At 39.9% G+C, this 11,543-nt stretch overlaps 1 long non-coding RNA gene across 1 annotated transcript; it reads right to left on the minus strand.

Annotated features, from left to right (window-relative positions):
• Positions 1 to 2,052: 2,052 nt before the first annotated feature.
• On the minus strand, positions 2,053 to 2,996 carry LOC143103601 (uncharacterized). Its single transcript, XR_012982913.1, has 2 exons — positions 2,959 to 2,996; positions 2,053 to 2,185 (listed from the first exon to the last, which is right to left on the minus strand). It is a non-coding gene; the product is annotated as an uncharacterized LOC143103601 (long non-coding RNA).
• Between the last annotated feature and the right edge of the window lie 8,547 nt (positions 2,997 to 11,543).

Consider the following 11,543-nt stretch of genomic DNA (forward strand, 5'->3'; position numbering starts at 1 on the left):
TGGTAATTAATCTATTATCAAATAAAGTGATTTATTACCAAATTATATCAGTAAATTAATTGATTTACGTCATGAAATTGTGCATTCATGTCTTATGAAGGTTTTTGTATGACAGAACATAACTTACATTTCATACAATAACTACAGTGAATTGATGACGATGTCATATCAAAGAATTGTTGTCCAACATGATTGAGTAGGCAACACAAAGTTAAACTAACTGTTTCGTATGTAGTTAGACTTCTACATTCACAGTGCCCAGGTCTGGTTGAATAACCATACAACAATCAACTCAGGAACACATTGCTTCTACCACCATCTGGATTTCTTTGAAGGACAGAAACAAAGTGCCGGTAAATCTGTGTTGGCAACCAATGGCAACCAATGTTTGGTTATGTATTTGACATATGGAGAATGAGAATGACATTATCAGCTGATGTAAAATCTTTGATTAAATATTGTATTGTATTGAAGCAAAAATAAGTCTTATTTATTTATCAATTACAATAATAATTGCAACAATGCATGTTGCATTACGGAATGGATGGAACTAATGAATGAAACTAGAATGACAAATCGGTTTCAGATTGGGAGAAGGTTGCTGTTCCTACTTTACAGATTCAGGACATGTATGAACACCAGAGTTCTTTTTCTACTCAAAAGGCTCAGCCAGGAGACTGTGTGGAACAATTTACTGAATTTGAACAAAAGTGTAAGAATAACAGCCTACACACATGCATTTCCATGCATTCAGTAGCACATCTAAGGTATCTGTGAGAGCATCCTTTGAGATGAGTGTCAGGATGTGCCCTCGTTGCAGAGACACTGCCCCACTCTCTGTGCCCTGCATGTTCTCTGTCATATATTACCGTTATGTAAGCAAGATAATCTCCCTAAACAGCTGGAAACCAACATTAAAACCCTTGCTTGACACTCCAGCCATGCAATCCCCCACCCCCACCCCTCACACACAAACACAAAACAAACAACAACGTAGTATGACAACTACCAATACAGCACATCGTTCCACCTGGACTGCGACTGGACATGACGGCCTGTGGCACACAACTCCGCTGTCTAGAGCAGGTGCTACATTCTGCTGGGAAGAGGAGAGAGTGCAGTGTGAGTGGGATGCAGTTATTTTCAGAGCCAGTCCTGGCAGCATTATCATTTAGTGGGCCGAGCAGATTAGTTTTAAAGGATCAGTCTGAATTTTACCGGATCATGACAGCAGAAGAGAACATCCATCACTACCCTGGATGGGAGGATTAAAAACTGCACAGAGGTGAGGACAAAAGGAACAGCGTGTGCTTAATCACCAAATGAAATCGCGCAGGTACCCAATTCCCAGTTCATCTGAATATTGCATCCATTTACAGTGACCCTTCTACCCTTTAACCTCCACTGCTCTGAGTCCTGGTACTAGGGATATGTTGGCATTCTAAACAGGGCATCCTCTCAAAGGCATCCTTTGGAAGTTTTTTACCTTAACATAACAGCTTTAGCAAGTCATTTTGATGGAAAACAAAGTTGTAATAGGGATAATCGTCTGCCTCTCTCGCAGGCAGAGATCCAGCCTTGCAATTTGGCTGTCTGCTCCCCGGTGACATCTTGCGAGAATCGTGAAACATTACCTGGTCAGTAGATATGGCTCTTTGGAAATAGTCTTCGCCCGTTGCTACACTGTAAAAAGTTTAACGTAAAATTTACAGCAACTTGCTGGCAGCAAATAACCAGCAAGTTGCTGTATTTCACTCTACAGTACACCTACTGTATATGAAATCACAATACCTATGCCTGATACTGTAAATGCAAACTACAGTAGTACTACCAGTGCTGTAATGTATACAGCATTGAATTGTCTACCGTATTTTTAATCACAGTACTTATGGATCATACTGTAACTAAGTACAGTAGTAATACCAGTGCTGTAATATTATATACAGTAATTTAGGGAAATTCATATCCTGCTTTATCTACAGCCAGGATAAATATGGCTAGGCCTAGGTATGGTTTAGGCTACACAAACTTGCATAAATAACCATTGACAACTTGTTATCAGTTTGAAAAGCAAGTACATTTATTCACTTTTTTCCGTTTAGAAATTCTCGTGTGCTGCATCCTAACGTTAGACCAACGGTTGCAGTCAGCCTGATCCACCACCAGTAGCAGAGTGAAGCAGCACCTAGCAGAAATAGAAGAAGAAAAGATAAACAGTGTTAGATAACAATTTTCAACTGAAACTGAAGGCTACTTACAAGTGGAACTTTAGAATAATCATTTATATATATACTGTATGTTTTTTGAGTTTACTGTCAAAATGCCAGGCTGAAGATGGTGTTAGCATAACTCAGTTTCGCAAGGTAGCAGCTATATTTAACGTTAGCCAGCTGGGTGAGCTCATTGATGATGTTTGCTTGCAGCAACAGCCATTCGCGCTGTTCGTCCGAACAACGGTTAATGATAGTCAGATGTGACTTAAAGTTAATTTATATCAATATTGCTAAAGTTCGCCTATTAAACTCACAAAACCGTACATGATTACGAGGAGTTAACGTTACATAAGTCAGCTAAACCTCCACGTTAACGTTAACCAGCAGCACATCATCTTCAGCCTAACATTGTGACAGTAACATACTAGGCCTAGCACTACTAGTGAATGTTTTATATAAATTATATGAATATAATAAACTGTAACTTACTGAGAACTAAGGTAGGCCTAATATAAATGAGACTGCCATAACCTTGACGTAACATAAAACATTACGTTAACGCCACCGTCACAGCAACAATGATAGCTAGCCTAATGTTAGCTGCTACTTACTTAGTTGATCCAACAAGCATGGATGAGTTGTAAGTTAGACAGTACAACGTACATAGACTGTACACATGCCCGAATTTAATGTAGTACAATTTCACAACGAAACATTAACGTTACATAAATAAATGCTTGCTTACCATTAAGGTGGAGCTGCGAACTTGTCAGAGTGCTGAACACCGTTGCTCAAAAATGATCTCCCGCCGGACAGTTCAAACGTCGTCGCGCGGTGCACGTTTCAATCACCACGTCAAAATGTCCCAGTAAACCATAAATCCATGACTTTTCCATATCTTTTCAAAATGATGATTTGGATGGAAAATCAACATAATATCAATGTCACCTTGCTATCTGGGAGCTTAACTTTGTATTTATGTGCAAAAAGAAAACAGAAAACCCCAACTGATTTTCCGCCATGTTTTTTCAAAATTTTCAAAAAGCTGACAAGTGAGGGAGGAGTCAGATTTATTACTGTGTTATGATTCGCAGCAAATTTTTATTACTGTAGTTTGACCATTTTTGACCATAATTCATAGCGAAACCACAGCAACATACTGTATTCACAAATACAGTACACATTTTCCCCAAAAACAGCAGTGATGCTGTGAAAATCACAGAATCTTGTTACAGTGTAGTCCTTCGGCTCCAAAACAAGTCCACACATACTGTACCAATGTCCAGAGTGGAAGGGCTCAAGCCATGAGAAGTATTTACAACTGCAAGGTAAAATATAAATACTTGGCGTCGCAACTCTAGGAGGAGCCCATTAACAAAATACCTGAAACTGCATTGGATACTTTTAACCATATGCATGGCCTATGCGTATCAACATTGAGTATAAAACTACAGTAATAATCATATGGCAGCTGGGTTACCTGGAACCCGTCTGAATTCTGGCAGCTGGGTTACCTGAACCGTGCTCTGTCCGAAATCTTCTAGTTACACCAATTTAGTTTTACCAGAGTCATTAATGTTTAGCGTAGAATTAAAAGAATTCAGACTTATGACCAGCTGGTAAAATGCCAATGGAATGAATAAACCAAGGTCTGCTCAACAACCATGAGTTGAAAGTTGAAAGAATACAATTATTTGTCAGAACCAAAGATTTTAGTTTGGAGCTCTATAATCTTTGGTCAGAACTGTGACTGCAGTAAATCAAATTAACTTATGCAAAACTAATAATAATATACGAGGCAAGGGGGCATTGTGCCAGCAATGCACTGGTTCATGGTATACAGTAACTCATTCGATTGCTTAAATATCAGGTAAATACCGTATAGATCACCTATTATCATTCAAAATATGCCCAAACAACTTTACCTATGCGTAGAGTTAGTCTATGATGCTATGAGGCATTACGGAATATTTCACAGAATCGGATGGAATCTGCAAGAGCTGTGGGTTTGGTCCAGCACATATGGTTTGCCTTCAAGCGGCATTTCTCACAGAGGGGGGTAAATGAGGACAGGAGATTATGAAGTGATTCAATTATCATCAGCACTGATGAAAATGATGTAAAATGATCTCCAGTGAGGCAGCAATAACCCATAAGGACATTAAGACATAACTCCACATTTAGCATGTGTATAAAAAAAAATTAAGAGTAGCCTACTAATATGAATAGGATAATTAGACTACCATTTCACACGTCCATGTTTCAACATTGAAATCACTTAAAAGTAAGACTTACTATATAAAGCTAGAAATCTAATAAGCACATCACACAGGTGTGGATCTGATAAGCACATCACACAGGTGTGCATCTGTATCTTGGATGCATGTTCATATAGCAGTACAGTATGTCATTGTGTTCATTCCATTTTTTTTCCTCCTTTTCTCCTCGTGTCAATGCTCATGCCTTTGTCATGGGCTAGACTGATCAGGGTCATTTAATTATGCCTAAGTGTCTTATTAACAGTGTCAAGTGCTCTGTGTGTGCTAGGACTCATCAACCAGTTTTAGCATAGTAATCACTCCAACTTCTCTTCTTAAACTACATAATAAACTAAATAAATGGAATATAACCAAAAATTAAAAAGAAATAAGGAAAGTAATAAAGTTAAGATGAAAAATGATAAAACACAGTTTTCTGTCATTTGTAAAATACCAGTCAATAGAGTATTTTGTCTGATCAATTAAATCCTATGTTTTCACAATGATCTCACAAGATTTTCTTCTGTGCTGTCCAGTTCCTTACGGTTTCCTTCCTATGACTAAAGCCAGAGACTTTCTAATGAGGAGACACAGCACTCAAAAAATCCTCCATAGAAATGCATGGGCTTAGTTTGTAACGCCAATATGGCAGTTGTCTACGCATATCACACCCCTTCCGCGGCAAAACGTTGACATGTGAATACATTGAGCCAATCATGTGGTGTGTTGTGAAGACATCGTGCCAATCATGTGTTGTGATCTCGCCGCTGGAGCAAGATTGCAGTAGATTGGTGTCGTGAAGCCTTGCGCACGCGCATTTCTGCCGAGATGGATGCCCGATGAGTGCCCAAAAAGCGTTGCCATATGGCCGCCGAGTGGAGGGACTCGCCGGACTTTGCTAAAGTCACAAACTTCATGCGAGCCTCATGATTGGAGGAGTAGGCTACTGTTAGGGAGAGGGTGAGTGAGAGAGGAGGTGGAGGAGTAGGCTACTCTAAGAGAGAGGGTGAGTGAGAGAGGAAGTGGAGGAGTAGGCTACTGTTAGGGAGAGGGTGAGAGAGAGATGAGGCGGAGGAGTAGGCTACTCTAAGAGAGAGGGTGAGTGAGAGAGGAAGTGGAGGAGTAGGCTACTGTTAGGGAGAGGGTGAGGAGGTAGTAGGCTACTGTTAGGGAGAGGGAGGTGGAGTAGGCTACTCTAAGAGAGAGGGTGTGTGAGAGAGGAAGTGGAGGAGTAGGCTACTGTTAGGGAGAGGGTGAGAGAGAGAGGAGGTGGAGAGGGTCAAAGTTCAAGTGTGGGCCCCGTCTTCCTCAGGCCACAAGCGCAAACACTCCAGGCCATCTGGCGCCTCTGCTCTCCTAGAAGACACACAGACATTAGCCATTAGCACGTGGGTATCGCCACGTCTCCAGCTACATCAAGCATATGGACACAACAACAGATGTAGACCCAGAGCCATATAAAGGTAGAATTGCGACAATGGGTGTTCAAAATTCGTTAAGGTCACGTGGTTCATGTAAACTTCAAAAATTTCCCGGAAGTGATTGACAATGGATTAGAATCACTGATCTATGTGTTCTTTATAGATCAGTGATTAGAATGCATTAAATAAGATACTGTTCAATAAGAGACAGAGCCACAATTTTGGATAATTGACAGCCAATAAATGCATTGATATACAATATTTATAACACAGTGTAATTATTGTGTAAACTGTGTAGTTATCCTACCATTACAACAATATTAAATTAAATTCCAGACCGTAGCCTGCTAACGGGTGACCTTTTTTTTCTCCCTTTTACATGTCCATCACGTGTCACTTAATATAAATTTCTGTACAAAACCAAGATGGAAGATTCTTTAGAAAACGCAATAGCACCCACCCCATAAGTGTAGCCTAGGCCTATCTAAATTATCGTTATAAAAAAAATTACCTCCTATAGTGACTCGAAGAGCTGTACAGTGTTTGCGTGTAGCCTACAAAAGCGCATGGAGCTCCAGTGACCATGTGTAATGGTGGGCATGTTAAGTTAACCGTAGCATTACCTACACAGTAGCCTAACCCCATGGTAATGCGAGTGATCATAATAACATATAAAACGTGATATAGTCCTTGATAAATAACCAGGCTATAAACTCATAAACAACAGCATTTTGTCACCGTTGTCATTCACCGTGCTGTGAATACAGCACTAAGATGCTAGGCTAAAGAGCTTGAGATTCAGAGAACCTGCATGGTTGTGCTAATCCTGTCAGAAAATAGCAATTTGATCAGTGAACATGCATCATATAAGCGCAAGCTTGGTTTGAAACTTTCTGGGGTTGGGGTTAACACGATCCTTCACTGGGCTAGTGCCTGCTGTGTTAATATGACCGTGCTGATGCTAACAGCTGCAGCTCCCTCAAATCGGTTCTCATGCATATTAGGCTAGCTTTTGCCAATGAAAATGAATGCAACATAAAAAAAAAATTGTCCTGCTCCTAACTGAAGAAACGTTTACGTTACCATCAATGTTAACAACAAACTCAGCTTCACTGCTGCAAACAAAGTTGGCTATATGCTTCGCCATATAACGAACCAGCTAGCCTTGTGATAACAAAATCTTTAGCAGCTACCTTTTGTTTAGTCCACTGAAAGTTATCCACATATCAAACGATTAAATACACAGTTATGGAGGAATTGTTTTGGGGAAGCAGTTGCACTATATCCCACTTTTGCTGCCTTTAAACCACTTAAATCCATAGCCTAGATGAGCATTGCGCATATATGTTACAACTTGACGTGATGGTAAAGCTAAGAGGCCGTTTACACGACACCGCCGGGTGGATTGTCTTTTACCAGGGTTGCCAACTTTGGGTGTTTGGCTGGAGTGAGATTTTGTGAAGTCATAGTGCGTGTGCGTTAAATTTTTCCCTAAACCTAATTTTAAAAATGTCTGTCTCCTGACTTTTTTGCTATGTACTATGTGTTTTTTTTTTTTTTTTTAAACCTAATAGAATGGAAAAGTTTCTTCAAAATGTACAATTAAATTATTGATTGCACTTGAAAACAAGACCAGTGTTTTAACCCCGTGGCATGGAAGGATTATGAGCCACTGGGCCCCTGGGCATGCACAGACATGAAAAGGGTCCCCCTGCCCAGCTGAAAAAGGTAGTAGCTCAGTAGAAAAAATTGAAAAATGATGACTTCTGGCAAGTTTTGTGGAAAGAAATGGACAGATTGAGACTTATGAATGTGTGTATGAGTGTACATATGTATCAGGGATGGAAATAGCCTAAAATATTTTTTTCCACCTACCATTGTGGCTGGTGGATTCCAAAGTCTACCAGCCACTAGAGATACAGTATGAACATTTGATGACAAATCATGACCAAAATGATCACGGTTATTGGTATTATTGCAATATGATTAAAATGTGCTGACTTTTTTTCTAAACCTACCATCAATGTTGGACAGAACTCATAATTGGCCTGCCCTTCATGCCCAGTATAACAAATCTAAAGGTCAACAGACTATAGTCATAAAAGTGGTGTGGCTCCTTTAAGACCCAATCCACTGGTGTGAGTTCTGGAGCCATCCAACTTTATCTAACTCTATACTATCCTACATCATCTGATTTTAATATTATGTCTAGGCTATATTTAACATTTAACATTTATTTTCTATTTGGCCTGTTATGAAATTATGCATTGACCAATATAAGCACACTTTTTTAAGACACTTAAATACATGCATGCTTAGCATTTTGTGAAAACAAATCATTATGGCTACATCGACTCTTAGCCATGAGCTGTATATTCTCTGATTTTAATATTTACACATATGTAGGTATTTAAGCACAGCTCAGTTTTAAGACACTTAAAGCCCAAAATTGGAGACCATATAGAAATTTGCTACCATTTCAAAACCGGATTACTCTGGAACGGCTTATTGTACAGGGGATTGCATTACACCTTTGTGTTCGGTAAGGTGTGCTGTTTATTCTGGTTTACGGTTTGTCATGTGTGGAACGAAAAGTTTGTGAAATATTCCTCCTATATGAATTGAAATGAGCGCAGAGCTATAGCCGCCCTAATATGATTATTTCTTGAAAGTTAATTTTCTCGCGAACCGTTTATCGCAGCAAATAGCCGCTATACCTTATAAAAGATGAGAAAAAGTTATTTCATGTGATGTCTGTGAGGCTACTTCGCGAGTAGTTCCTAGAGAAGAATGGGCGGCCACACTTTATGTCGGTCTGCCTCATGTCTAAATAGCAGCGTGTTCCGTGAAGGTGTCGCGGACCGGATTAAACAGTCAGCGAATCAACAATCAGAGAAAACTGCGCTGAGAACGTTGTAGGCTGATATTAGAACTACCTGCTGTTGGTCTAGACATATGTATGCCTTAAACTCGTATCCTGTCATTTAGAAACAATGCTGTGGTCTAGTCTAGTCATCAACAAAAAATGAACGGATTGCAAAAAAAAAGAATGGATTTGGCGTGACATTTCTTGAGTGTGCGTGAGAGCGTGAGATTGGTGCTGAAAGCGTGAGTGTCACGCCAGATGCGTGAGAGTTGGCAACCCTGCTTTTACCGCTTTCACACCTTTAACGACTCCGGCAAGAAAAAACCTCGCGTCTACACACAGAGGTGTAACCGGCTAAATGTGCTGTAGTGCATATGCCAGACCAGTCGATGGTGCCGCTGTGCAGAAGCTTAACGATAATTTCGCGTGAATGAAGAAAACATTGTTGAAACAGTTTGTTAAGCCAGAGAATGTCTAATAGGCCTAAGTGCTCCGGTTAAGCCGTGTCATGAAATAAGGAGACTACAGACAATTCAGTTTTCAATTCAACTGTTAAACTAATAAAGTTCATTTTCAAGGTATGTGACTGCTATGTGAAATTTCAAATGCTTAGCCTACGCATTGCATTAGGTCTGAGCACCACTGGAGAAAACACTAACATGCAGTAAGCTAATGTTTAACTAAGTTAAGCTAACGTGTGCTTCTAACTTAGCCACTAAAGGCTGATAGGCTACATTGTGCACATAAATCATGACAGGGGAAAGAAAAACATTTTAATATGATAAATAAATGGTTTGGTTTGTTTTGACAAGCAACATGTCAGGTCGAGTGCCGTGGCTGAGTTGAGAGGTGGGGCTATGTCGTCATGAAGTTGCCGGCTTCGCACCTACAGGCGTCTACACGGCGAAAGTTAGCCGGCGGTGTCAAAAGTTCCCACTTCGGAAGCCGGTTTCAAAAGCTATCGGTTTCAGTCTCCTAAACTGCCGGCGTCGTGTACATGCAAGGCGTAACCGTTAACAAAACCTCACCGGTTTCACAAAAACCGGCGTCGTGTGCACGGCCCCTAAATGCCCAAGAAACATCACCTCATAAAAGTTGTACTAAACACAAAAACTTAATGACAGCTGTTCGCAGTGTAGCCTAGTGCTGCCTAATTGAAATGGGATAGGCAGTTATATTCGGCTACGTGTGGCACGTTTATTGGGCTTTTAGCCTCTTTTAATTTATTTGATGAGGAACTGATAAAAACTGAGCAGTAGAAAAGCTTATTATTATAATTAGGCTATTGATAACCTATTACTTTACTACTATTACTGTTATTACTGTTATTATTATTATTATTATTATTCGGATGAGGCAATAATGTAAATCTGAGTAGGAAATGTTGGCTACAAACAGTCTATACTGCTGTAACTGCACTGCTGCTATTATTAATTGTTAAAGCAACACCAAAGAACTTTCCCTCTGTCGCACGCACGCTATTTGTTTATCCAGCACCGGCTAGGCAAATAACAATGTCCACAGACAAGGTAGAATATGTTGCATGATTTATGAAAGTACGATGTATTGCGACATCAGATGCAAGTCAAATTTGTAGTTTCTTATGTCTCATTCCATCAACTTACTGATGCGCTACCCGATCTGGCAAACTTACATAGTGCGGTTATAGCCGATAGAGGGCCGCAAAGCGACTGCAGAAGTGCTGTTCACCCTGTTACAAGTTGATGAACCACTGAAACGATTTTGGAAACATTATTTTAAGGTACAAAAAACTCTTTGGTGTTGCTTTAACTTCCGGGAACTATTTGAGGCTTCCATTAGCTGCCATTGTTGGAAAAAAATGGAACATTAGCGTCAATGGAGTTGTCGCAACTCTACCTTTATATGGCTCTGTTATTGTACACTCTGTTCTCCCCCTTTATTTATCTTTCCCTCTGTGTTACACAGACATTCAAACAGACAGGCACCATGAAACGGTATACTAAAAGTTTTTATAATTATTTAAACAATGAAACATTGAAATAAATAGGCCACACATTTCAAGGACATGGGTTTCTGTGGTGCTTGTTGTCCTGAATAATCCTGGATATATGAAACAATATGTGCTGCCATATATAGAACATACAACTTTAATACATCTTTAAAATAACATTAAAATTGTACAAAATGTCTTGGCTTGGCTCTTGGCTTTTTCATTGGAAACAGATGTTTTAATGGGCCGCTGACTGGCTGCCATCTCTTACTCATGGACATCATGTGGATTATCCTTTAATGGATCCAAAGGTTGGGGACAGTGGAAGGTAGACAGTGAAAGCCCTGCTGGGACAGTGCACTTGACACTGTGCTGACTGGCAGAGAGTTGGGCTGACGTAGTCCACTGACTCTGTACACAGATCAGCCTTCCGACTCAGTGCTTCTGCTGCCCAGTACATTTCCAGGATTTCTCAGTGGGAGAGGAATTCAAAAGAGAGCCCGGTTGCTGATGTCAGCCTCTGTATTTGTGCACAGGATCTGTTAATATATAACACATTGACAGCCTGCAATTTCAGTAATTAAGTATTCCTAGAACTACAAGCTTAGGGATTGAAACCCCTCAGTTAATGTACGAAAACTCTGCATTCTTTGAAACTCCTTAAAACCATAAATTTAACAAAAGCTCAATTGCTGATTCAAACATTGTACAAATATCTCAAGATCTCAACATCTCACCTGACTAAGGGGAGCAGGTATTTACATGAATGAGAACCGTTATTATCTGAGTTAAGTCCCTGTAATGAGGAAATGC

This window comes from Alosa pseudoharengus, unplaced genomic scaffold (genome assembly GCF_046254945.1).
Source record: "Alosa pseudoharengus isolate Yale_2024_CS ecotype anadromous, Long Island Sound unplaced genomic scaffold, YU_APseudo_1.1 YU_APseudo_1.1_scf_5, whole genome shotgun sequence".
NCBI lineage: Eukaryota > Metazoa > Chordata > Actinopteri > Clupeiformes > Clupeidae > Alosa > Alosa pseudoharengus.